This window comes from Rhinichthys klamathensis, unplaced genomic scaffold (genome assembly GCF_029890125.1).
Source record: "Rhinichthys klamathensis goyatoka isolate OS25496 unplaced genomic scaffold, OSU_Roscu_1.1 h1tg000065l_1, whole genome shotgun sequence".
Taxonomy (NCBI): Eukaryota; Metazoa; Chordata; class Actinopteri; order Cypriniformes; family Leuciscidae; genus Rhinichthys; species Rhinichthys klamathensis.
Window position 1 is genome coordinate 2,009,161 of NW_026606608.1, and position 26,857 is coordinate 2,036,017.

Below are 26,857 nucleotides of genomic sequence, written 5' to 3' on the forward strand. Positions count from 1 at the left end.
TCTCGTTTGTATTGTCTCTGTTTTGCCCCCTCGTGGGTTTTTGTTTTCTGTTAGTGTCATAATAAATGTTTAGTGTCTGCATTTCGTCTGCGCCTGGGTTCTCCTTCCTCATCATCATAACAGAATGAACCGGCCAATAAGGAACCCAGCAGACAGTATGCCTTCCCTGCTCCAATCGGAGTTCCGTGAGCGATACTGGTTGCCTGCACCCATCAACGGAGAACGGATCAACTGCCCAGTCCTGTCCCAGGGTGAGCGGATCCTGAGAGATTATGCCCGCCTCTGGGATCTTTTTTCCCGGGAGGATCCGCAGGCTTCTTCCTCGGGCTCTCCACCCTCTGCTTGTCTACCGGTGATCCCGGAGGGTCGTATGATAGGCGTCGTGACGCTTGGAAACCAGACTCATCCCATTTCGACTCCAGAGGCGTCTTCTGCACCTGCTGACCTCCGTGGTAAACGAGGGAGACGGGTTTCGTGGGATTCCCCTTCAAAATCATCTTCTTTTGAGCTTACCCAACCAGAGATGGTCTTCCCAGTTCCTGTTTTGTCTTCCGCGGAGCCCGGCCAGCCGATCACGAGTCCTGCTGTGACCATTGCCCCGCGGCCAAAGAGAAAGAGGAGGAAGAAGGGAGCTTCCTGTTCCCCATCGCCGTCTTCTTCTGAGTCCGCGATGGTTTCTCAACCCGCCGCTGCTACTAGAAGCACTGTTCCTGACTCTGCAGCCACGAGCGCTGTTCCTGAGGCTGCAACAGTAAGTGCTATTCCAGACTCTGTAGCCGCGACCGCTGTTCCTGAGGCTACAACTATAAGCGTTGTTCCAGAGTCTGCGGCTGAGAGCGCTGTTCCGGAAGCTGCAACGCTAAGCGCTGTTCCTGAGTCTGCTGTGACCGCTGTTCCTGAGGTTGCAACTGTGAGCGCTTGTCCTGTACCTGCTGCTGGAAGTATGATTCCTGAGCCTGCGGTTGAGAGGGCGAAGTCTGTTACAGTGATGCCAGCCGTGAGAGCCGCGGCCGATCTGGCCGCTGATGCAGTTCTGCAGTCTGTTTCTGTGCAACATGAAATGCCTGTAGTCGTGGCTGCCAGAACATTGTCTGAGTACCTCCAGAGCCTGACCCGGATCCTAGAGGTTCCCATCTTACCTTCCATGTCCTGTCCCAAGCCCACCGTCCCTGTGAGCGCTGCACCCGATCCTGTCCCTGTGAGCGTTGCACCCAAGCCTGCCACAGAGAGCGCAGCACCCGTATCTGCCACTGAGAGCGCTGCACCCAGTCCTGCCCCTTCACCTGCCATGTCCCCCATCATGAGTCCTGTTTCCTCATCCTCTGTGTCCTCTGTGTCTGAGTCTGTTGCTGCCGCCAACAATGCAGTATCCCAGTCTGTCTTCCTGGTCGCCCCTGTCTCCACTAATTCCCGCACTGTTTCCCCGTTCGCCCCTGTCGCCACTAGTCCCCGGACTGTTTCCCCTGTCGCCACTAGACCCCGTACTGTTTCGCCCAAGTTCCCTCCTCGTGTGTCCCCCTCCAAGTCTGCCCGGATTCCTCATTCCCCGCCCTCATCCCGTGGACCTAAGACCCCCAGCACACCCATCTACCCTGGGCCACCCCCCATGAACTCTGTTATTCCTCCACCTCCTCTGCCATGTTTGTTGTTTTATTGTTCAATCCCAACCCTGTCGTTGTATTTTCTTGTCTGCCTTTGTTAGTTTTTGTCATGTTTTGTTGGTTTGTGTCTTTGTCACAGTCTGTCATGTCCCGTGTTTAATGTCCCCTTGAGGAGCGTCTGGAAGCCGCTCCTTAAGGTGGGTGTTCTGTCATAATTCTGCCTTAGTGTCCTTGATTTTCCCTGGTCGTAAGGCAGGATCATGACGGAATCATGTTTTGTGTATAAGCGCATGGCCAATTGTTTGGACCATGTGCTTGTGTTGTCTCGTTACGTTACCCCGCCCCTTGTTATCCCCGTCCCTTGTTATCCCCGTCTTGTCATTGTCTAGTCAGCTTCACCTGTCTTTGTCATTAGTGTTCCCCTATTTAATCCCCTTGTGTTTGCTGTCCTGTGCTGGTTCATTGTTTCTCATTGAGTGATTCACCTTGTGAGTACCTTGTTTAATAAGAAAGTCTTGAATTGTTCTTAATCTTGATTTCCATTACACGAGAGTAGATGTTAAAACTTCATGCTGATTTGTACTCGGCTTTCGCCAAGATAAGCAAAACTAAGACGTAGCTTTACAGTAAACTATGCTTCTCCATCCATTTACGCTTCTTTCCATAAGGTGGTGTGACTCCCCTTCTGTCCGGCGTTAACGGCAGCAGTGTACTTGGCGCGTCAGCGCACGCGACGGCTGCAACTACAGGACCAGCACGACAACCGTCTGGATTGAGCCGAGTAGGGGACATCTCTAGGGTCTTCAAGTGGGCACCTTCCGTCCTCAGTGTTTCGTCGACTAGCCCACGACACCTCAAGAGGGCTCGACAGTGACTCTGGCGTCCCAGAGTCACCCCCCTCCGTCCCCCACTCAACTCAGCCCAGCTTACTGACCTCTACATCCCTCCTGCTGCTGAGACCTAACCACTATCTCACAATCTCTCCGCAACCCAACCATACGCGCCAACCCGTTGACTAAGGCTGTCGAGCCCCACTGGTGCGTTAATATGCAGTTTCAGTGGACAACGGTTCCGTATGGCATACCACCTACCGCAAAACACAATATCTGCCCAACCACCCGTCATTCACGCAATATCCACAGGAACGTATACAAACAAACCAACAGACTCTTCAAGTTTTCAAGAATTCTACGAAACTGTAGCGTGGCGGCCTGTACACAGCCAGCTAGAATATTTCCATCTCAACCACAGCCAGTTGCTGCTCCTTTCTGCTGCTTCAGATAAGTTCTTTACTGTGCGACGCAACTCTTGGCCGCTGAATCCGATGTCTCTGAGGAACCGGGTTGTAGAGTGTGCCACAAAACCTCGACAACCCACTTCCACTGGATAAACCTGGACTCTCCATCCTCGCTGTTCTGCTTCAGTGGCCAGATGAGCATACCGCAGTTTCTTCCTCTCATATGCCTCATCTACCGCATCCTCCCATGGCACTGTTAACTCTATCAGTTGAACAATGCGTGCTGATCCAGACCACAAAACAATATCTGGTCGTAGGTTAGTGGTGGCAATCTCAGGTGGAAAAATAAGCCGTTGGTCAAGATCAGCCAGCATCTTCCAGTCCCTAGCCGCTTCCAGTTGTCCTGGGCGAGAATTGGTGTTAACACCTTTTCTTGGTGGTTGCTCGCCTGGGCGGAGGAATATTGTCTTCTGCGTGTAATGTTTTGCTAGAACAGGTGGCAACTTATTGGTCATGTTACGCTTGCCTTCTAATGCTAAAGCCAAACATCGCAGTACTTGGTCATGGCGCCAAGTAAACCGACCTTGGCTAAGAGCCACCTTACATCCTGTCAAAATGTGCCTTAATGTGGCAGGTGATGAACACAAAGGACAAGAGGGATCCTCTCCTACCCAGAGGTTTAGGTTCTGCGGTGATGGGAGAACATCATATGTTGACCTAATAAGGAAACTGATCCTACTCTCTTCCATTGACCAAAGGTCTTGCCAGCCCATCTTACGTTGTTCCACACTCTCCCATCTCATCCACTCTCCCTGCTTGGCCTGGGAAATGGCCTTTATACACCTCATCCTCTCCTCCTGCTGTCGCACCTCGTTGACTACCAGCTTCCTCCTTTGAGCTGGGCCTGCCTTGTGCCATTTAGGAGGAGCTAAACTGAGCCCAAAACCCCCTCTTCCATGCTGTACCTGTCCCACGATATCCCTAATTTGAAGGGCAGCCTTTGCCTCTACTACAGATTTCTTTGCTGACCACTTTCTACCAGTTTTTAACACAGGGGCTGCCTCCCTTACACATTTGTCGCGTGACTCTACTAAGGTCATTTCCAGTCTGACCTTGGCACACTTGAACTCCTCGGTTAAAGCAGAGACTGGCAGCTGCAATATTCCTTTACTATAAAGTCCTACTCTGCTGAGGCAGCGTGGAACTCCCAACCATTTCCTGATGTATGAACTTATCAACGCTTCCAGCTTATCCACTGTTGTCAAAGAAACGTCGTACACGGTCAGTGGCCACAGCAACCTCGGCAGTAGACCAAACTGAAAGCACCAGAGTTTTAGTTTACCAGGTAGAGCACAGCTGTTTATGCTCTTCAACCCTTCCACTGCTTGTCGTCTAACTTCTCCCACCCGAACTGTGTCCTTTAGATCCCCATCGTACCATCTCCCAAGACTCTTCACTGGCTTCTCAGAAACTGTTGGTATTGCCTCACCATTAATGAAGAATGTTTTATCTACTACCTTTCCTTTAACTATCGAGATGCTCCTTGATTTAGAGGGCTTAAATTTCATTCGTGCCCATTCAATATTATCTGTTAACTTCCCCAATAACCGATTAGTGCAGGCTACTGTTGTAGTCATGGTTGTCATGTCATCCATGTATGCTCTGATTGGTGGTAGTCGCATCCCAGAAGCCAAGCGCTCTCCTCCTACTACCCATCTTGATGCCCTCATGATTACTTCCATCGCCATGGTAAAAGCCAGTGGAGAAATGGTGCATCCTGCCATTATTCCAACCTCTAGGCATTGCCATGCAGTGCTGAATTTTGGAGTTGAGAAACTGATTAGCAAATCTCCAAAATAGGTTTTCACTAAATTTGTTATTGACATTGGTACTCTGAAAAAATCAAATGCTGCCCAAAGAAGCTCATGTGGCACTGAACCATATGCATTAGCCAAATCCAGGAATGTCACATGGAGCTCCTTCCTCTCCTTTTTAGCTGACTGAATTCGTTGCCAGATAACATTGATGTGTTCTAAGCATCCTGAGAACCCTGGAATGCCCGCTTTTTGAACTGAGGTGTCAATGAAGCCATTCTTTAACAGGTAGGTGGACAATCTCTGGGCAATAATGCTGAAGAAAATCTTACCCTCAACGTTTAATAGTGAAATAGGACGAAACTGACTGATGCTTGTAGCATCTTTTTCTTTAGGTATAAAGACTCCACCTGCTCTGCGCCATGCTCTAGGTACAACCTGTTTTTCCCATGCCACTTTTATCAATTTCCACAGAATTCGCAGAACTCCTGAAGCACTCTTGTACACTCTGTACGGAACTCCATTAGGCCCTGGAGATGATGAAGCCCTTGCCTTTCTCACAGCCTGCTCTACCTCTTTCCACTTAGGTGCACAGACCTCCATTTGGTATTCTGGTGGGTTGATAGGTGGTATGTCTGATGGAATTGACATAGGCTCATGCCTTTTTGCATCTGTATGCGTGTCCTCCAAATATCTCTCTAGCTCAATCCTAGATGTTTTTAAAGTGCCATTCTTCTCACTGGTGAATAACTTCTTTACGAATTTGAATGGGTCTTTATAGAAATTAGCCCTCGCACGTTCCTTCTTTTTGTAGCGTTTCCGTAGGCGCTCAGCTCTGCGTAATGTTGCCAGCTTATCTTTTATGGCCCTTTGTAAGAGATTGAGTCCCTCCTTCTGACTTTGTTCTGCTCTTTTCCATTGCTTCCTCAGCTGTCTCCTTTCTCTAACTAACCCTTCAATTTTCTGCTGCCGTCTAGACATTCCAGGAGTAGTTTGTACTTTTTCCTTCCTTTTTTCCACACCCAAATGATGTCCCCAAATTTATCCAGCTTCTTTTCAACTGTACCAGTTAATCTTTCCAATGCAAAGCATTGATCTGTGTTTACCGTGTCCCATGCAGTTTTCTCACAAGCTCTTGGCCATCTAACTCCAGGCCTATGCTCGTTGAGGTTCTTTTCTCTCTTATGCTGGTTAGCCTGACAGGGTTCACAAGTATGAATATGTTCATCACTAACTGTGCAAGCCCTCCTTTCGTCAATGACAGGGGTGCTGATATCCTGCGAGCTGTGGTTTGCTTCCTGTCGCTGGATTTCATTCGACTGACTTGACTGACTTCGTAAGAAGTACTGATCAATGCGAGGCCCTTGTCCCTTCTCCCTCAAGCATTTCATTTTCCCTTGATGAACCTTCAAACCCCTGACCGTTGTCGCCTTGCTCCAGCCACAGACACAAATTTGGAGTTCAATGACTTTACTTACTGCAGATCTTGAATTTTGTATTTACTCTCAGTCTTGTCAAGTGTTTTCTAGTTATCTCTCATTTGTATTGTCTCTGTTTTGCCCCCTCGTGGGTTTTTGTTTTCTGTTAGTGTCATAATAAATGTTTAGTGTCTGCATTTCGTCTGCGCCTGGGTTCTCCTTCTCATCATCATAACAATAGATCTGTTGTGTAATATAGATTTTGTTTTTCCACAGGTTTATATGTTGTGCAGCTGTATAATTTTAAACAAGGAGGAAAACCCTGTTTTGCATGTTATTTTGATCATAACTGCATTAATAAAGGTGGTTGTGAAATCTCGCATAAGGCTTTGACTTACAATTTTAGAATGTAATGTGATTTTAACTACCTTTTTGCACATAATATATTGCATAGTCTACATTACATTCACTATATTTGTTTCCATATCCTTCAATATCAACATTTAAAAAAATAAAATAAATAAATAAATAAATAAAAGATTTTCTTTATCCAAATAGGAAAAACGTAGAAAGTACCGAGATATACACTCACCGGCCACTTTATTAGGTACCCCATGCTAGTAACGGGTTGGACCCCCTTTTGCCTTCAGAACTGCCTCAATTCTTCGTGGCATAGATTCAACAAGGTGCTGGAAGCATTCCTCAGGGACTTTGGTCCATATTGACATGATGGCATCACACAGTTGCCGCAGATTTGTCGGCTGCACATCCATGATGCGAATCTCCCGTTCCACCACATCCCAAAGATGCTCTATTGGGTTGAGATCTGGTGACTGTGGAGGCCATTTTAGTACAGTGAACTCATTGTCATGTTCAAGAAACCAATTTGAAATGATTAGAGCTTTGTGACATGGTGGAAGTAGCCATCAGAGGATGGGTACATGGTGGCCATAAAGGGATGGACATGGTCAGAAACAATGCTCAGGTAGGCCGTGGCATTTAAACGATGCCCAATTGGCACTAAGGGGCCTAAAGTGTGCCAGGAAAACATCCCCCACACCATTACACCACCACCACCAGCCTGCACAGTGGTAACAAGGCATGATGGTTCCATGTTCTCATTCTGTTTACGCCAAATTCTGACTCTAACATCTGAATGTCTCAACAGAAATCGAGACTCATCAGACCAGGCAACATTTTTCCAGTCTTCAACTGTTCAATTTTGGTGAGCTCTTGCAAATTGTAGCCTCTTTTTCCTATTTGTAGTGGAGATGAGTGGTACCCGGTGGAGTCTTCTGCTGTTGTAGCCCATCAGCCTCAAGGTTGTGCGTGTTGTGGCTTCACAAATGCTTTGCTGCATACCTCGGTTGTAACGAGTGGTTATTTCAGTCACTGTTGCCCTTCTATCAGCTCGAACCAGTCTGGCCATTCTCCTCTGACCTCTGGCATCAACAAGGCATTTCCGCCCACAGAACTGCCGCTCACTGGATGTTTTTTCTTTTTCGGACCATTCTCTGTAAACCCTAGAGATGGTTGTGCGTGAAAATCCCAGTAGATTAGCAGTTTCTGAAATACTCAGACCAGCCCTTCTGGCACCAACAACCATGCCACGTTCAAAGTCACTCAAATCAACTTTCTTCCCCATACTGATGCTCGGTTTGAACTGCAGGAGATTGTCTTGACCATGTCTACATGCCTAAATGCACTGAGTTGCCGCCATGTGATTGGCTGCTTAGAAATTAAGTGTTAACGAGCAGTTGGACAGGTGTACCTAATAAAGTGGCCGGTGAGTGTATATCATATATCGCCATTTCACCAAAAAATACCGAGATATGATTTTTTGGCCATATCGCCCAGCCCTAGTCCTACAGAAAAAGTCTTCATCCACAGTGAGTCCTTTTCTTTGGCCTGTTAATAAAAAGATAAGTGCCATGTGAGTAAATAAACAATGCTATGAGCTGATGTTTTGAGCATGCAGTATACCACGAGGTTAACAAGGTGCTCTCCTGCTGCTTGTTATGACAGCTGAGTTTACATTCACTAGAACGTACAACCTAGAAGCTTTGCACAATATCACTACGTGAAATCTCGAGACCAACAGAGAAGGAAATGAATAGTTGAATAAAGTCGTTATTCTTGTTTGTTTTTTGCGCACAAAAAGTATTCTCGTTGCTTGATAAACTTAAGATTGAGCCACTGTAGTCACTCGGACTATTTTAACTATGTCTTTCATAACTTTTGGGCCCGCTAGTTTCGATCTCTTAAGAAGCCTATGGAGGAGGGATCCAGCTCTCAGATTTAATCAATATCTCAATATCTAAATATCTTAATTTGTGTTCCGAAGATGAATGAAAGTCTTACGGGGTTGGAACAACATGAGGGTGAGTAATTACTGACAGAATTTTCATTTTGGGGTGAACTAACCCTTTAATGGTTAGTGGGGGTTGGGTGGTATTTATGAAATCCTGAACTGTGTGGCTGCTGACTGCTTGTGAATGTTTGGGTTGTAGTGTGGCTTTGTTGCATTCTTCTGCTTCTAGTTCTGACAGGTAAGTCAGTATGTAATCCTGAGCCCTTGTCTGGTTCCTGGGAAGTAGTCTTGCAAGTTTAGGTACTAAACTAAGGGCGAAGTAGCACATTTCGTCTCCTGGTTTGGGAATATATGGTGACGTTGTTATGGTTGGTTGTGTTAAAATGTCCAAAAGCAGTTGCTCTGTTGCAGTTGGATCATTTGACCTCCTCCTCTTCTATTTTGTTGGCTGATTCTCAGTTTTTAGAGCTTGCACTCTGGGATGGGGTGTGGGGGTGTTTGACCTGTGACTGGCCTGTAGTGGTGTGGAGGTGTCAGATCTTGAAATTGTAGAGAGTGTTGGGCTAGCAGATCTCTGTTGAGGTGGCACTGGATAACTTGTCCTTGATAGTTCTGCTAAGTCTGACTCCCCATCATCTTCTGTAACAGTCATGTCCACGGGTCCATCTTCCAACTGTGTCTAGACTGTGTCTAGAGCTACAACAAATAATAATAAAAACACATTTATATACATAGCTTAGAAACACTTTGAAAAACGTCTCGGGTTATGACTACACTCAAAAAAATGAACTTGGTTGGTGTCAATTTTACTAAATAATTTATTGTTCACTTTACTTAACAAACACAAGTAACTGCATAGAATTAATTTAACTTAGTAATTTCAACAAAAGACCGCGTATTGTCATCTTTACTTTAGAATTTTTTGTTCAGTCAACAAATCATTGTTCAGTGAAACGCACAAATACAAGAAAACCAAAACAGTATGTCCCTTTGCACACACCGTATGCAAATGCAGCAACGCCAAAGACAGACAAACGTTGTTGTGAGAGGAGATGAAGACATTGGCGACTTAATTTGTGAGGTATGAATATTTTGCTTAAATCATGTTCCATCCTGAAAAATACTGCCAATAAAAGTTGTATTACTTCGAGATGTCAGTTTGTGTCAGATAATATACCTGTTTTTCATTGTAGATGAGATGAGATGAGATGAGCTGTGAAAGGCAGACGAACCAGATCGAATGTTTTGGCAACTTTGTAAGGTAATGTATTAATATTTTGAAATAATTTGACATCTCGATAAATGCTGTCAAAAAATAATAAACTGATGTAGCAAATAGTATTTGCACTTTACGTTATGGGTTTTTGTAGAAGTCTGGGAATGCAGGTTGAGTTTTCATTTTTCTTTCAGTGCATAAAATTATTATTATTATTATTATTATTTTACTGTCTTGTCATTTCTTTCAGTGGATAAAATATGTTTAACTTAGTTATTTATATATTTTTAAATAATTGGCCGTGTCTTGTCATTTTAACTTTAGGTGTTTTTGTTCAGTCAACAAATCATAATTCAGTGAAACGCACAAGCACGAAAAACAAAACAAAACAGGTTGTCCCTTTGCACACGCCGTATGCAAATGCAGCAGCGCCAAAGCCAGACAGACGGACGTTGAGGAGACGATGACATTGGCGACTTGTGAGTTATGAATATTTTGTTTAAATCATTTGCCATCCTGAAAAATAATGCCCAAATAAAAGTAATATGTAGTACACTATATAAATTTATTACTTTAAAATGTCAGTTTATGTCATAAGCTGCGGTTACACGAAATTAATTCATTCCGATCAATCGTTCCATGTTTGCATGAACGCAAAATAAAGTAGCAACGTTAAGTTAATCTGATTGATGTGCGCGTTTATGTTGCATGTATCACATTGAAATTTATCTTTTCACGTGCGTAAAGGCCGCACAAACAGTTAAGTTACTCAGTCAGAAGCAAGCAACGTGCAGAACATAACTATCTGCCACATAATGAAAAATCCTAACAAAAGCTCTCGTTTATACAAGCTGTATATTCTTCTTTACTTTCAAAGCTATATGGTTAACTTTTCCCAGCCGATCTAGCAGGCGTTTTAAAACAAACACACAAAAAAACCCAAATAGCCTAAAACCAATCCTTATAATATCATAGGCTGTATTGTAGGACCGCATAGGTTTAATTTCGTTTTGTTACATTATTTAGGCTATTTTCAAATGAGTAAGTGTACAAATAAAAACAAAAACCTATCAAGAAAACACAATCTATTGAGTCAGCATGATTAAGCCGTTAAAGATACTGCTTACGTCTTTTGCGCGCTCAAGTTCGATTTCAAATGTAGGCGCGCGGCGTGCGCGCTCATAATGGAAGCAACGCGGTGCGACACGCTCTTTTTTTTTCAAGTGCGTCCACGCCGCATCGAGATAAAAACATAAAACCCAAAACTAGTAGCGTTCTAACTGAATGAATACAGCTACCTATATCTTACTGAGCGCAAAGCAGCAGCGCAGCCAGCCACAGGTGCGAACCATAGACTGTGGTGCGAACCGAGTGTTCTATGTGTGTGCGTTAAACTGTGGCGCTGTTACAAAATAACGTAAATTAAAGCATTTAAAGTTGGGGATAAAACATAGGCTAATTATATTTAGAATACAGTAATATATAACTGCTTATAAAGGAATAAATATCAAGGAGTAAATCATTGAAAATTTCTTTATATTGGTAAAAAAAAAAAAAAAAAATGCAACTGGTCGACCAATAAGAATGTCAGTCGACCAAGACGGCATCGACCGATTAGTCGACTAAACGACTTAAGTTGACAGCCCTAGTTTACACTACTACCACTTACAATCCGAATGTAATTTCACTCGGATTGAGCTCAATCAGATTCATAGAGGTACGTGTTTACATGAAGGTTTATCCGATTGAGCTCTCAAAATGTGGTTACTTACAGATAATAAGTAATGTTACCCATGTAAACGCAACTAATGACTCTTTCTGCTTTTCTATTAATATATGTTTATTTTATTTTATTGTAGAGCTGTTGCTGATCTGTGAAAGGCAAACACACCCAGTTAAATAATCACTTTTGCGAATTAAGGTGATGTATAACTATTTTTCACATTTTTGACATCCTTATGACATCCTTGTTGGAGTCTGGTCATGCATTTTGAGTTTTGTTTTTCTTTCTTTTTTTTTCTATGTAGTCTTTTTTCAATTGGAATCAGTTATGTGACATTTTCAAGACCATGTGGCAGTGTAAGGACTGTAAGATAACAGTGCAAACACGATCTCAATTGTTGAAGCATTACAGATTACTGCATGGCCATTTTGGTCGAAGCAATAATTTCCCATGTACTTATTCCAATTGCCCTTGCCGTTTTAAAACCTGGAATGCACTACACAGTCATTTAAGTCGATCACATACTAATAAGACTGCATGTGTAGCCACATTTAACTGTCATTTGTGTTCTCGCTGTGATATAGTGTCAGAACAGGAATACTTTTGTCATATCTACAAACACCTTAAAAATCATGAAACAGTGCGTTGCATGTTTGAGAATTGCTCTTTCCATACAAATGTGTATGGTACATTCAAGTCCCATAAAAATAGAAAGCACAATCCCTATTCTCTTCAAGATTTCAAACAAGGGGTCATCATAGAAAGTGGGGCTGAAATTTCCACTGATGAATTCAATGAGAATGAATTACCAGTTGAGGAGAATGTAGATCAGGGGTCACCAACACGGTGCCCGCGGGCACCAGGTCGCCCCCAGGGACCACATGAGTCGCCCGCAGGCCTGGTCTAAAAATAGCACAACTCAGTAGTGAGCTGCGTCTGAAATGTAATTGTATTCTGTTGATATTCTTTTTCAATCACACCTGTTGCATTTATATAGCATATATTTATATATTTATATTTAAAAATGACAATATCTTCTGTTCATTATACATGAGTTTAGATAAGTTTAGGTGAACTCTGACTTACTCTAGTTCAGGGGTCCAAACGTCGCTCGCGAGCTACCAGTAACGTTAGCTCGTGGCCTGATTGGAGGTTGCTCGTCAAGGAGCCGTTCACATATCGAGTCTTTTGCGTCCTCAAGTTCGTTATTTCAAATGTAGGTGCGAGGCAAGCGCGCTCATAATTAAAGCGACGCGCTATTTTTTTCCAGGTGCAGCGAGATGAAAAAAATGCAACTATTCAGTATGCCGCAAACGTACCGCAGGTCAACCAATCAGCTTCACCCTTTCCATAACAACATTGAAAGCTCAGTCAACATGAAGGATGGGGGTGCACCCAAACACTACGGGTGTTTTTCTCTTCTCCGTAAATAAATCTTGTAGCAGAGCTACAGCAAGTGTTTTTCGGTGGTGGAAATCTATTAGCTACTAAAACTTCTTTGTCATTGTGGAGAGCGCAGTGCATGGTTGCATAGCAACGACAGACGCCACGGGAAAATCAGATCGAATTTTACTCTTAATAATAAAAGATAAGCTAATGTGCATTGTAAAAGTCAGTAATTTATCTTTTTTGGCTCATTCTTTTTATAAAAATGATTTAAAGGCTGAAATATGTGAGGTTTATATTTTTATAAAACATTTTTTGTCAAAACTTTATTTGAACTTGTACATACTTGTACAGTAGGCTAGATAACATGTTGCAAGACACTCCTTTAAAATCTAGCCATAATTTTTAATGTTATTATTTTAATGTTTATGTAAACAAAAAGTGCATATTGATGCGGATTTATTTGTTATTTGCTGGTTTTCGACATACAACTTAGTGAATTGATTTCATTGTGTAGTATTAGTACTTTTTGAACAGGATTCTGTGATTACCGTGATCATTTTGGTCACTAATGAAATTAAATTATCATGCCATTTCATATCTAGTCATGATGAACTATAAAATCAACTATAATTATGTGTTTTTACAATATAATATGCAAAGTACAATTTTCTATAAAAAAAATAATCTCTGATTCTGTTCTTTTCTCTGACATTTAAGGGTGACATAGGCATACAAAAACCCTTTTAGGTATAAAATAGTTTAGATAGTTGTTAATATGCAAGTTATGAGACATTATTTCAGAGATTTAAGTATTGTATTACATGAGTAGCTCTCGGCCACTTTCATTTTTAAAAAGTAGCTCTCAAATGAAAAAAGGTTGGAGACCCCTGATGTAGATGTTTCAAGTAATGTTGAAATTGGCACACAAGGACAAGATTTGTCTAAGATAATCGAGCGAAAATTTGCATGTATTCTTCTAAAACTGGAAAATGATTTTCATGTTCCCAGCAATGCAATTGATGAACTTCTGACAGATTTACAGTACTTGCATTCTGCATCATTGCCCATATCAACTCAAGTTTTTCTTGAGACCTTTCAAAAACATGATCTCCATGTAGATCAGCAGGTTGTTCAAGAGCTTTTCAGTTCATTATCATTGCAGAACCCTCTGTTGAAATTGACATCACAGGATGGCCCTTTAGCCACTGCTTTCAAGCGCATGAAATATTACAGGGAAAATTTTGATGTCATTGATCCAGTGGAATACATTCTTCAGTCAGAAACAAACCGTTCTTTTCACTATGTGCCAATCTTAAAATCGATACAACAACTACTCAATCGGAAAGACATAATTAGTAAAGTCGTTGATGGTCATAACGAGCAACACAACATAAATGGGGAATTTTACAGATCTTTCAAAGATGGTCAGCACTTTCAACATAATGAGTTTTTCTCAGACAATGAGCTTAGACTATCTGTGTGTCTGTACATTGATGACTTTGAACTGTGCAACCCATTAGGTACCTCTCGCAAAAAGCACAAAATTTGTGCAGTTTATTGGACTTTAGGAAACTTGCCACCAGGTTGTAATTCTTCATTGTCCTCAATTTATCTAGCACTGTTATGCAAGAGTGATGACGTGAAGACCTTTGGCTATCAAAAACTTTTGGAACCTCTTGTGACTGATCTCATCACTTTAGAGCATCAAGGGGTGTTTGTCAGTCACCTGGGAGCTTTCCTTAAAGGTACAGTGCAATATGTTGCTGCAGACAGCCTCGGAGCACATTCTTTGGCTGGTTTTGTTGAGAGTTTTTCGGGGGAGTACTTTTGTAGGTTTTGCACTGCTACACGCACTGAAATTCAGGCAAAAGAGGTCAAAGATGGTGTTTTTCCTCTCAGATCCGAAGAGCAGCATGGTGTACATTTATCAGGTGCACGTGCAAAAGGAGAACATTGTTGTGGTGTGAAGAATGTGTGCCCATTAGCTGAGAATCTGTCTTACTTTAAAGTCACTTCAGGCTTTCCCCCAGATGTTGCCCATGATCTCCTGGAGGGTATTGTACCTGTTGAATTGGCAGGGTGCTTTGAAATACTTCTAAAGAAGAAATATTTCACATTTGATTCTCTTAACAAACTGATTAAAGAATTTCCATTCAAGTGGGGAGATAAGACAAACCGTCCTCATGTGCTTCCACAGACATTTGTCCGGAAAAAAACAATTGGTGGAAATGCACACGAGAATTGGTGTTTGCTACGGCTATTACCTTTAATTGTTGGAAAACTTGTACCTGAAGATGAACCTGCCTGGGAAGTAATTCTACTCTTGAAAGACATCGTTGAACTTGCTGTATGTCCTGTGCATACTAACGAGTCTGTTGCATACTTTGAGAGTAAAATATCTGAACACCGAAATCGATACCAAGTACTCTTTCCAGAAAAAAGGCTATTGCCAAAGCATCACTTTCTGGAACATTATCCAGAAATGATTCGTCTGTATGGTCCACTTGTCTTGGTGTGGACAATGAGATTTGAAGCCAAGCACAGTTTTTTTAAACAGGTGGCTAGGCATACAAACTGCTTCAAAAATATCACAAAGACTTTGGCCAGGAAACATCAGCTCATGGTTGGTCAATTTATGCAGTCACCTAGCTGTGACATATCCTCTGTAGAGGTTACTCGTATTTCAACGGTCCCTGTTGATGTTCTTAATGAGGATGTTGCTCATACCTTTAATCAGAAATACCCAAATGCTGCTGCTATTAATTTAGCTCAGACAGTATTTTCTGATGGCATAAAGTACACAAAGGGCATGATCATTGTGCATGGAACAGTCAGTGGACTTCCAGAATTTGCTCAAATTATGCAGATATGTGTTCTGGATGATGGCATTGCTTTTATAGCAAGAAAGTTAGATTCCTGGTACAATCAACACTATCGCTCATTTGAACTTGAACCAACTCCTAGGGATGTTTTATTTATAGAGCTAGGTCAATTAGCAGATCGCTATCCTCTCTCTGATTACACTGTTGGATCTGTTCATATGGTTACATTGAAAAGGTACATACATGCTACTTAACTCATCTTTCTACCTTCAGAGTTTTGGATATAACAAAAACAATGAGTGCTTCAGCAAAGTTTCGGATTCTACTAGGAGACAATGACTCTGTGAAATTGACACTGCCCTCTGGAATTCCTAAGACCATTGAGGAGTTAAAAATGGAGATTAACCCTCTAGGCGCCACGGTCGAGTTTACTCGACGAGATGCGGCTCTGAATAAAACGGCCAATTTTGTCAAATTGGGTGTCAAATTTAGTTCGTCCTCCCTTCCACTGGATGGCAGACATGTCATACTTCATCCCCAAATCAAAAAAACGTCATGTTTCTATACAAAATGTTCGAATTAGAGCGCATTGAATCAGTGCGATCAAAAGCGGAGCTAGTGTGCGAGTGAGGCATGTTATCAGATCCTCTCCGCAATCGCGGCGACAGTATTGTGGTGGAGACTTTGTCTAATGCCACTGGGTATGTTAGACGAGGTCGAAGTATTCATAGGAGAGTTAGGAGACAACGTGGAGGCAGGGTCAGGAGTCGCAATGACAATGACAGCAGTCCGAGCTGTGCACACTCGGCGCGCTCGCGCGAGGCAGATCTGGGCGCGCTGCTCGTATCATCTCACTCATGATCTGTGCCTTGCCGTGGCGAGTGAGCGTTTGAACTAAACAGGTCGTGTCTACTTGTGTTTGTATGTCATATGAATAAAATATATTTGCCCCATACATGGAATCAGAGTGCCTACTGTATTTAGTAAATGGAAAATCTCTACAGCAAAAGGCCAATCACTACATGCATTCGGTTTGTTTCTACCATTTATTAGTAATGATTTACACAGTTTGTTTACTACTTACTATATACCTGAGCATTCAGTATTGTGCAATATAGCATACAGAAGGTGATGGACATTTTGGGGGAAAAGAAGTGCTGCATTTTATCATTTAAACATGTGACTTTTCATGAAAATTCTATAATACAAGATATGACCACCATATGACGTCATAATATGCAAATTCGATGGGAAAATTTAATCCCTACATAAACTTTGGGTCTTCCTTAATATTTCTCTAATTTACAGAAAGTCTCTATCTTTTATCACTTTTAAGATATAGCCTTTAGAAATTATGATGTCAAAATCAAACGTTTTAGGAAAAAACCTCTGGCGCCTAAAGGGTTAAGAAACAATGTGGAGTTACAGGGGATATCAGGCTGCAGTATCTAGACACTGACTTTGAAGATTATGTAAATCTTACCTCTACTGTGGACCTCCAAGACAAGGCAACAATCAAAGTACTCACACAAAGATCATTTGATGTCTGCTCTCCCTCCTCTGCTGACACTGATATACGCTCATCATCATCTTCATCGCCAACACCTTGCTCTTCAGTTACAGCATCACAGTCAGATTCGTCTGGCTCAGCATCTGAGTCAATGTCGTCTTCAACAATGCTGAGGAGTGAAACCTGGCCAACAAATTTTCCAATCCCTCAGTTTCCCTACGAGGTACAACTGGAACTGCAGAGAGCCCATGAGGAGTTCTTGCAAAATGGCACTTCACTAAAAATAGAATCCAAGCCTAAACTGAAGACAGAAATTCTGAAATCCTTGGCTGCAGAAATACTGAAGTACAAAGTTTACCCAAGGAGTGACGAGTTTGAAGATGTTGCGAAAGCACTGATTGCAAAGTATCCATGCCTAAAAGAAAAGGGATCTTCTGGTGGATTTTTCGGTTGGAAAGTCAGTTTACAATGGAAGATGGGGAACTACCGTCGTACCCTTAGAGCTGCTGGATGTCCAGAAATCAAGATAAATTCTTTAAAACGAAGACCAGATGGTGCATGCACGCATTCAATCCAGTTCAAGAAGCCTAAGAAAGCAGAAGTCAATTTCTATCCTGACTATCCGGCTGGAGAAGACAAAGAAAGTGTAGAAAAGAGAGATTGGCTCTGCTGTCTGAAATCCAGAAAAAGGACAACCATCAAACAATTAAAGAGAAAATGGACAAAACGTTTGCTTACAGACGACATGAAGTCGTCCAAGACATGCCCTTCATTGCCGAATTCAAGAGCAGATGGCCAGCTCTATTTTGTGAAGATCAGGCAAGTTTGATAGAATTGCTGGGTTTGCTGTCAATAGTAACTAGCCTCTCTGATGTCACATCATGCTTTTTTTTGTATCTTGTCTATTTAGGCTAAATGTGGTTTTCTGTAGAATAATGAACAGTGCCATTCTTAAAATGTATATTAACCTTATGTCTTATTGTTATCTCTCTTAAATCTCTAGATGGCTATTGAGTTCACACGAATCACCACTCTTCCACTGATTCAAACATTCATGTCAAAACTGGATGGCTATGCTAACAAACTGGCCAGAGTCTTCAGGAAAAAAGGAGGAGCTGCAGGGCGCAAGATCAATGAATTGATGTCTGTGATTGACGAGGTTTGGGATGCATTGATTGTGAATTATTTCCATAAATGATTTATGTTAAATAAATATTTCATCCATAATTGCAAATTTGCTAATAATTTACATACCCTCAGGTCATCCAAGATGTATCTGAGTTTATTTCGTCATCTGAACAGAATTTACAATTTTTTTAGTATTTCATTTCAGGCCTCCAGCTTAAACAATACACATGCATTTCCTCCAGTTTTTTGATGGTCCAAAATTCATCAAAATAATTTGCATGAATCCAGTTGACAAAGTTTTTGCTGTTAACAAAGCAATACGTCTAAGAAGCTGTGGGTTACAATGAATTTAAACATCCTTGGCTGTTCTAAATTCACTGTAATCAACGGCTTCACATGACTTATTGCTTTTAAAAAACGGTTAGCCAATAATTCATTTTATTCATAGAATATAAACACCAACAAAAATGTAATGATATTGATATTGACATATTTATTCTTTCCCGCAAATAATGTAGTGCAGTGCAAAGCATGCATGAAGATTGAGGTGATTATTACCATTTTTCTGGATATCAGCTTTAATTGTGCAAATGTTGAAGTATGTTCAAATAAGTAAGCACTCTTTGCTGGATGAGCGGTTTTTAACGCTGTACACATGCATTTTAATTGTGTGATGCCAGAGCCAAGGATGCAGCAACTCACAGAAGCAATGGTGCAGTAAGTAATCAGATCAATGGTGAATGGTTGTAAAGTAATTTACAACAGCTTCAAACGCAGCTTAACTGATCAGAATCAAGGACCAGAACTAGCAGCTTTATAAAAAATATATTCTAATACACTATAAATGTATTGCTTTGTTTCTGAAAATAATCAATTTTGGTTCAGATTAACTTTTTGTTGACTGGATGTGTGGATATTTTGGATCCCCCGCTAAGTGTGCATTCTAAACCATCAAAACATCAAAACCATCAACTTGATTCCTGGATTGAAATAAAAAAATAAAAAAATAATTCTGTTTTGAAGATGAAAGAAACTCAGATACATCTTGGATGGCTTGAGGGCGAGTAAATTATCAGCACAATTTAACTAAGTAAAATTTTCTCTCTCTTCAAAATCTTCTACAGGATGATACTGCCTCAACTCGGAGAGCTTGCGTTCTCAAAGCACTTTCTGTGTATCTCAATGAAGACAACGAGAAGCTCATGAAGGAATATATAGTAAGTTCTCCAATGAATTATTTCTTATCATAGAAAGTTCAGTATCTACTAGACTAGATATTAGTCTTGCCATGATGTCATAATTTTCATACCGGTATGCTATCTAGGGGTAGGCGATATGGCAAAAAATCATATCATTGCAGCCAAACTAATTTCCCTATTTTAAAAACAAAGCCCTACAAGGTAACAAAAATAATGGCAGACATTTAGCCCAAAGTGGTGAAGATGACATTCAAAAAAGATATTAAATGAACAAATATAAAATTAAAACACTACATAGACTTTACTTTATAAATTATACACTGATTCTTGTTAAAGGGATAGTTCACTCTGAAATTAATTTTTGATATGTTTTAGCTTACCTCAAGGACTTCCAAGATGTAGGTGTCTTTGTTTCCACAGTATTTTCAATTTTGACATTTTTGGGTCAAACCGTTCTTGTCTGTCAGTCATATAATGCAGGTATGGGGGTCCACCTCAAAGAGCATGCACAGAGAAGTCCAAATTAAACATGATTTAATGACTCGTGAATTCAAGTACACATTGATGGCCTAAGACACGAAACGAGCGGTTTGTGTGAGAAAACGAACAGTATTTATATCGTTTTTACCTCTTGTTAAAAGCCATGTCCAACTGATCTGAATCAGATGTCCAACTGAACCGAACTGAACCATGTCCAACGTTCCGCCGGAAGTGATCGCTTACGCGTGTACGTCACTCGTTGTTTACACAGAGATTTCAGAAGTGTTACCTTTCACTGTGAAGATCTAAACATATGTAAAACTTCTGAAATCTCTGTGTAAACAACGAGTGACGTACACGCGTAAGCGATCACTTCCGGCGGAACGTTGGACATGGTTCAGTTCGGTTCAGTTAGACATCTGATTCAGATCAGTCTTAGGCCATCAATGTGTACTTACATTTACGAGTCATTAAATCATGTTTAATTTGGACTTCTCTGTGCATGCTCTTTGAGGTGGTGACCATAGACCTGCATTATATGACTGACAGACAACAACGGTTTGACCCAAAAATGTCAAAATTGAAAATACTGTGGAAACAAAGACACCTATATCTTGGAGGTAATTATGAGGTAAGCTAAAACATATCAAAACTTAATTTCAAAGTGAACTATCCCTTTAAAGCTACTATTAAAGTTCTCAGTCAATAGGAGTGAGTGATTTTCGCCTTGTGTGGTTTTTTTGTTTGTTGTATTAACATTGAAGGATATTTCTCCCAAAATGAAAATTGTTATCATTTATTCTCTCAAGTTGTTTTAAACCTGTATAATTGTCTTTCTTCTGTTGAAAATAAAAGTTATTTTGAAGAATATGACTAACGAAACTGTTGCTGGTCCCCAGTGACTTCCATTGTATAGTTTTTCCTACTCTAGAAGTCAATGGGGACCAGCAACTGTTTAGTTAGCCACATTCTTCAAAATATCTTCCTTTCTGTTCAGCACAAAAATAAATAAAAATAAAGGTTTGAAACAACTTTAGGGTGAGTAAATAATGAAAGAATTCGCATTTTTGGTTACCTATTCCTTGAAGGACTCTTTGCGAATCTTTGCATTCATTTTAGACATAACCAACTGTGTTTATGTAAACCTTGAGTGTATTTGACAGTATTAGCGCAATAAGACTCGAAAGATAACGTAGTCCAGTATCCAGGTGCTGTTTGTCAGGTTTTTAAAGCCTTTGAGCTCCGGGTGTACGCACTCAGAAAATGTTAGAACAGAGCATCAGTACGCAAATTAAATGTTTAACCGGTAAGTCTTTAAAGCACATGCAAATAATGAACCTTTGTGAACTGCAGTGTCCCGTGAGTGTTACACTACCTCTGCATTAACATGTGATGTGAATGTACGTCATGTTGTACAGAATGTTGGGACAGAGGCGCCAGAACTGCAACTGATAGAATGTACTTATAGTTGCATGATACTACGATATTTATTCAAAAGCAGATTGTGGAGACAATTTAATCGCCCATGATCAAAAATAATAATAAACTGGTATTGGTGCTGGTGGGACTCTGGGTTAATAGGTGGTGCTATTTGGTAATTTTCAGTGCACAATTGCAAACACAACATAAGGCAGTTTGGTTCTAAACTTTAAGTTGTATTTTTATTTAAACAAATATTAAAATAAAACATAAAACTACACACTTTCCTGTAGTTAGAATAAACAGAAAAGAGGGAGCATGTATGTGATCTAAAACAAATATAAAAAAAATTAAAGCTGCAAGCAGCATTTAGCGGTGTTCAAGCAGTTAAGGCCTTTAAGGCCGTTAAGCACAAAAGCATCAAAAGACATTAAGTTTTATTTAGCATACATTTAAACACTGACATAATAGATGGAAAAGACCATTTACAGCCAATATAGGCAATTTACCATAGGAAATATATGGTTTTAAGGTTTTTAACAGTTATAGCGCCACCTATGGTCCGATCTCCATAAAACTTTGCATGCTTGTTATTGATGTTATGTCACATAAGCTCATCAATTTTTGTGAAGTTCTGAGTTTTCTTGTAGGATTTATAGGCTTTTGAATGTATTTTGCCACGCCCATTTTCTAAATGACCCTGTTACAGTAAACCAAAGGGCAAAGTTCAACTTTTTTTTGATAATTATTGATCTAGAGAGTCCAGAGAATTGTCCTAGACTGGTTTGGTTTTGATCGGGCGAAAAACCAGGGACTAGTTCGCAAAAGTAGGTTTTTAACATATTCGTGAATATTTAATGAACGATTTGATTGACAGCAATGGTTCTAGAGGCAAAGTTGTTCACCATGAGGAGATCTATCAAATGATATGCATTTTGGGGGGATGTGTGCAACACCACGTGATTACAGAGCCGTAAAACTCGTTAGCGCCAACTAGTGGCCGATTTCTTTCAAAACTCTTACAGACCTCTTAGGCCATGAGTCGAACATGCCCATCGAGTTTCGTTCCGATTGGCCTCCGTTAACCTCGTCTCAAATTCATTGGTCAATGGCGGCCATGTTTTTTGAGATACGCCAATGTCCTCATACACATACATGGGGCCTTGGACCAAGACACTGCATACCAATTTTCAAGTCAATCGGACTAACCACTAGGTGGCCATAGGTTTTTTTCATGTTATAGCGCCACCTAGAGCTCAATCGACGCGATTTTTTTACTATGACCTCGGATTGAGCTCATACATATGTGTAGTGAGTTTGGTAAAAATATCTCATTTTGTTCACGAGTTATAGCCATTTTAGTAAAATAGGCTCCTCCCACAACGTTTATTTTGCACCCCCTAGCGACCGTGAATCGAAATTTCAACTTTTTTTCGATAATTATTGATATTCAGACTCCAGAGAACATTTCTGCACTGGTTTGGTTCCGATCTGGCAAAAAACCAGGGACTAGTTCGCAAAAGTAGGTTTTGGACAAAACCGGAAATGACGGACAAATTTGCATACCTACAAAAAAATACTTGGGGCATTTTTTGTTTGGCTTGAGCCAAGGATTCCAAAAATATAAGACACTTGAGTCTGGGACAAAGGGTTACTGAGATTTAAGCAAAATAGTGAATTTTTTTAGTTTTTTGCGCTATAGCGCCACCTATGGGCCAATTTGGCTCATACTTTGATAACCTCTCCTCGATTTTTGTACTACCTACTGGCCAAGTTTCAAGTCTCTAGCACTTACGGTTTGGGCTGCACGATGCGTTTTAGCGGAGAAGAAAAATAATAATAATTAAAGCTGCTAGCAGCATTTAGCGGTGTTCAAGCAGTTAAGGCCTTTAAGGCCGTTAAGCACAAAAACATCAAAAGACATTAAGTTTTATGTAGCAAGCATTTAAACATTGACATCATAGATGGAATAGACCATGTTTTAGCATGATTTACCATGATATACCAAATTTAGTGTGATTTTTCATGATCTACAATGTTCCAGTATGATTTACCATGAATCTAGCATGATTTACCACAGTTTACCATGATTTACCATGTTATAGGATGATTTACCATGATATACCACATTCTAGAATGATTTACCAGGATTGTAGCATGATTTACCATGATTCATCACATTGCTAGCATGATTTGCCATGATCCACCATGTAATAGTAGTTTTTACTATGATTTACCATGTTTCTATCGTGATTTACCATGATTTACCACATTGCTGCATTGATGTGAAGGGCCAATAAAAATGAAGTGATACACTCTGACAAAAAATGATTGTGTTATAATAGTTAACATGGAAAAACTGGTTTGCTTTAGTGCTTTGATTTACTGTTGAAAATCAAGTGTGTCAAAATGAGAGTGAGCCAATAAGTGGTCTTCTACTGCCCTCTGCTGGCCATTCTACTTATTAATAAAGTGTTTTCACAGGTGCTTTTGCACTCATATGTAGACATTTGATCACACACACACACACACACACACACACACACACACACAAAGTCATTATATAAATATATTTTAATGGTCTATAAGCATTTAATGTCTTTGCAAGCTATTAATCAGATTATTCAGCATTTATTCAGAAACCTAGGACTACACACACACATTCTGTTGTAGATACAGATATTTGAACTATGTGATGGAAAAAAGAAATGTTTACTGCAATTGTCCTTCAGGATTCATATTTCTCAATGCACTACAATATTCAGTTTACCATGGTTTGTCTTAGTTTACCTTGATGTTACCTTGTTGTGACCGAATGTTACACAATAATTTATCATGATATACCACATTCTAGAATGATTCAGCAGGATTGTAGCATGATTTACTATGATTTACCACGTTGTTAGCAATTATGTGAAGTTTCAGAACAGTAAAGTATGATTGTGTTATTATAGTAATTGTCACATAAGGTTATTTTTTAGTGTCTGAATATATGAATGCAAAAGCACATGTGAAAAGACTATTAATAAGTATAATGTCCAGCAGAGGGTAGTAGAAGACCACTTATTGCTATAGTACCACTTTTATTTTGAACTACTTGGTTTAATCAGTATCAGGGTTTCCGCGGGGTCATAAAAAGTCATAAAACGTCTTAAATTTAATAATAAGAATTTTAGGCCATAAAAACGTCCGGTTTTTCCATACAAGGTCATAAATTACATTTAGCCACGTCTTAAATTGATATGCTCATTCATTCATTATCGCGATATAATGTTTTCTCTATAAAACGATATCAAGAGTTCGATAAATGTTAGATCATGTTTATGCGCCAAAAGCGGAACGAAACTCATTTGAACCGCGCGCGCCTCACGGAGCGTTTATCCGCTCGGCTCAAAGTCCAAACGGCAGCGTAGCGCGATCAAGCTCACTAGAGCAGACGCGTTCTTTTACTGTCTATGGTTAACTTTGATCAGTCTCGATCACGAGATCCAGTGAGAAGCACTTGAATTCAGCGAAGAACACAAATGTCTCAGTGATTTAAACCAGTTTAAAGGCAGATGAAACAGCGCTGACGAACAGGAGAAACACTGTGCGCAACTATACAGTCAGAAAGCTTTTCCATCTACACATTTACATCCTTTACCATGGTTTTACTGTAACGTTAGCCTAGTAATATTAACTGCACCATGAAATGTGGGATACATATTGAATTGTATTATATTATTAATGTAGACAATGTATTAAAGGACTAATGGAATATAATTACAGTATTTATGTATTTAGGCTATAGCCTACTGTTTTTCATACATTTCATAAAGATACGTGCCATCAAAGTCAGGCAACACAAACCTGTTTCAAGACTTGAAACAATATCCCCCATTAGCACATGCAGAAACTAAGAAATTAATTTTGAAATAAGGATATTATTTTTGTTAAGGAAAAAATACAAATGTTTGAATGTTCTACCTCAGATTTGTGAAATGTTCACCTGTTTGGCAAGTGTTTGTCATGATATGTTTTGACAATAAAGAGTAGTTTAAAACCACAATTAACGCTCTGGTTTCTACAACTTTCAGTTAGGAACAAAAATCTGCCTTCAAAGTTCAAAGAAATAAAGAATTAACATTTATCGTCATAATTATCGATATTGACTGATATTATCGTGATAAGTGTTGTGTTGTTCCTGTGTTATTGATAAGGGAAAAGGGAGCCTTCAGTTTGTTACTCTTAAGAAAATGGAACCTTTAAATAATTAAACTTATTACTTTTAATGAAAGTCAATAAAAAAAGACTTTTGAAAGGAAGTTATTTTTCGTAATTCGAGTAGGTCATAAATTTAAATAATATTGGTCATAAAAAGGTCTTAAAAGGTCTTAAATTTGACTGACTAAACCCTGCAGAAACCCTGAGTATTGTGCACTAAAGCAAACCAGTCTTTCAATGTGAATACCATTATGCATGCTTACACACACACACAAACACACACACACACACAATTGTGGGTTATGATATTGTGAAAATCTCTTTTTGTGGTCCTTAAGCATTTCAGATATTTATTTGTGATGTCAAAATATTAAACTTTCTAATAAATCATTATTTAATATTATATTATAAGCATTTGTTTGTTAGCCATTGCTGAAAACTGGTTAAAAAAGATTAAAAATATCTAATGCTGTTGCTCCCTCTAGTGGACAACAGCGGTTTTACAGCCTACATAAACGGTTGAAATGAATTACAGGAAATTCGTTTTTTTTTTTACTTATATCTCGGGAACGAGAAAGTGAAAAAATCTGAAACTCAGAACTTAGATAGGGTTAGAGGAGCCCTCTTGAACAAGACCATCCCCGTGTTGCTGAGTGATTGCTGTCGGGAGTAATGTCCGTTTAAATGCATATCTTTGTGGGCTTATATCTCGGGAATGCCCAGGCCAAATCACACCAAACTCAAATCGAAGCTAGATGAGGACGAGCCCTTTCCAACAAGCTCTTCCACAAGGATCTAGATGGTGTGGATCAAGAGTTACAGCCGTTTCAAGTTGGGGTTCTCACAGATTAGCGATCCGCGGGGGGGGCGCTCCCGAGCCCCGCGACGAAAGATTTGGATCAAGATCCCCGAGAGGACCTTACCATCAAAATTTGAGCGGGCAGAGACTTTCCGTTTTCGAGTTATGAGTGAATTCGTGCTTGGGGGGGCGTGGCCCAATGTTTTACTTTCGTTTTGAGGCTTCCTGTGACAATTAATTATAGAGGCAAATTTTGTCTGATTTGTCTGAAATTTTTCAATGCCGTACAGAGTGATATTACACATGTTCTTGACCTTTTTTAAAGAAGATCTGAGCATTCATTTAAGAGATCAGCATTTACAGCCAATACAGGCAATTTGCCATAGGAAATGTATGGTTTTAAAGCTTTTTGACAGTTATAGCGCCAACTATGGTCCGATCTCCATGAAACTTTGCATGCTTCTTCACCATGTTATGACACATATGCTCACCAATTTTTGTTTAGTTCTGAGTTTTTATTTATGATTTATAGGCTTTTGTGTGTATTTTGACACGCCCCTTTTCTAAATGACCCTGTTATAGCCATAC

At 40.2% G+C, this 26,857-nt stretch overlaps 1 long non-coding RNA gene across 1 annotated transcript in view; it reads right to left on the bottom strand.

Annotated features, from left to right (window-relative positions):
• Nucleotides 1-20,307: 20,307 nt before the first annotated feature.
• The window catches only part of LOC130084510 (uncharacterized), a 44,242-nt gene continuing 37,692 nt past the window's right edge, over nucleotides 20,308-26,857 (bottom strand). Inside the window, exon 2 of the long non-coding RNA XR_008806945.1 lies at nucleotides 20,308-20,455. This is a non-coding gene — a long non-coding RNA (uncharacterized LOC130084510). The remainder of the gene's footprint in view (nucleotides 20,456-26,857) is intronic.